Source organism: Octopus bimaculoides, chromosome 6 (assembly GCF_001194135.2).
Source record: "Octopus bimaculoides isolate UCB-OBI-ISO-001 chromosome 6, ASM119413v2, whole genome shotgun sequence".
In the NCBI taxonomy this organism is placed as follows: Eukaryota; Metazoa; Mollusca; class Cephalopoda; order Octopoda; family Octopodidae; genus Octopus; species Octopus bimaculoides.
The window spans coordinates 87,119,654-87,121,881 of NC_068986.1; positions in this window are offsets into that span (position 1 = coordinate 87,119,654).

Genomic DNA, 2,228 nt, shown 5'->3' on the forward strand with positions numbered 1-2,228 from the left:
GAGAGAGAGAGAGAGAGAGTCATACTCACTCACACACACATACACACACATACATATACATATGAGTGTGTATGAATTTGTAAAATATTAATGAGAGAAGAGAATATTTCTTCGTGGAAGTGTTTAAGAGCATTGCCAATTTAGAAAAATAGTCACATTAAATAACGAGGCGTTATTTGTGAACGCACACATCTTAATATCGGATTAACTGTGCTGACTGATTTGAGCAGCATACCCACGTTGTTTTTCCCTTTAAATTTAGGGGCTATGATTTCATTGCAGTAAATATCTAAACGTATAGGAATTCCGCATCAATTAGGAAACGTGAACGATTGTAATTTTGTTAAATCTTCAGCACGTGGTGCAAGCGTCGCTGTGTAGTAGGAAGCTTGCTTCCCCAACCACATGGTTCCGAGTTCAATCTCACTGCGTGGTGACCGAGTACAGACTGAAGCAACCCGTTGTGTGCATATATATATATATATATATATGTGTGTATCTTTATGTGTGTGTATCTTTATGTGTGTGTATCTTCGTGTCTGTATTTGTCCCCCAGTCAACTGTTTTGTCAACTGGTTTTGGCGCGTTTACTCGACTCCTTAACATAGCGGTTCAGCAAAAGACACCTCTAGAATAAGTACCAAGCTTAACAAAATATAATTACTGGGGTCAGTTTGTTCAACTAAAAATTCCCTGAGCCGGTACCCCAGCATGGTCGCAGTCTAATGACTGAAGTAATAGATGATTAAAAACAAGACATTGACTATGGAAAATAATTTGATATTAGGGGATATAAGCGAGAGTGTGCATGGGGAAAAAATTAAAGTGCACGAGATGTCACATGTTTGAGTAGTATGAATATACCCTTTAATCACCATTACAGAGATGCCCACTCTGGGCAGATATGGTAGCGCCTGTGAAAAAATTCCTGTTGTTGATCATATAGCAAAAGATGGTCCTCTAGCTAAGGTATAAAAAATGACCGTGAGATATATGTTGCACGAACCCATTCTTCGTGTGGTCATGTCTTAATGACAAATGAACCAGTCCCCCTACCTAAGAGTTAAATTGTCCTTATGCTTCAAGGGTAAGTTCGGGAAAGTGGAATATTTGCAGAGTAAACTGTAAATAAAGCAACAAAAGTCAATTGCTGCTTCTTTCCTAACAAATACCACTAAAATTCAGACTTTAAATTGGAAATCTATGATTGTCGATGCTGTAGGGATGACACAAATTATAGATCTTTACGTTTTACATGTCTCAATTATCGGAATGCAGCCGCGCTGGAACACCACCTTGAAAGATTTAGTCAAACAAGTTGATCTAGTAATTATGTTTTGAGTCTGGTATATAGTCTATCGATCACCTTTGCAGAATAGCTAGGCTCCGTCTAGGGACGTAAACAAACCAACAAAGGTTGGCAAGCAGTGGTGATAGGGTCAAAGACGCATATACAATACACATGCACTATATCAACTAAACATAATTTCTCTTAAAATGTGGAGAGCTCAGTACAGTTACGGCTTAGTTGAGGTTTCTATACGAGGGGTGCTGAAAAGATCTTGGCTTTAAGCGTATCGGGAAAGGCCTAGTTGGAGGCCCAAATTTTGGAGTTCTTTAACAGGGCTTAGAAAAACTGAATCACAACTGTGTGCGAATACGAGAGGCGGATATGTTGAATAAAATCATAATTAGCTGTTCCTCATCTATTTTATTTAACACAAAGCCAGGAACTTTTCAGCAATCCATCATAAATTATACAAGTGTGTAAAACTGATCACACCATGGATAAAGTGACGGTTTATTGTCAGAGAAATTCAATAAATAGACTATCTCTTTTCTTGGCATTTAAGTAAAGTGAGGCACGTTGGTAGACTTAAGTGACACGAATACAGATATAGAGAAAAATGATAGTTACCAATTACATACAAGCAAATATACACACACATAGGCATATACCTATATACACAGTATGAAACTGGTATGTAAACATGTGTGTGAGTGTGAGTGTGAGTGTGTGTGTGTGTGTGTGTGTGTGTGTGTGTGTGTGTGTGTGTGTGTAAATACATATGTATATATTTATATACATAGATATACATACAGAGAGACATGCATATATAATGTTTCCCAGATTATCAATCAGAGATCTACAAATATGTTGTTTGTTTATGTGTTCTAAACAGTACATTTCAAATGTAAATAGAATATTTAAATAAATAAAAACAGAA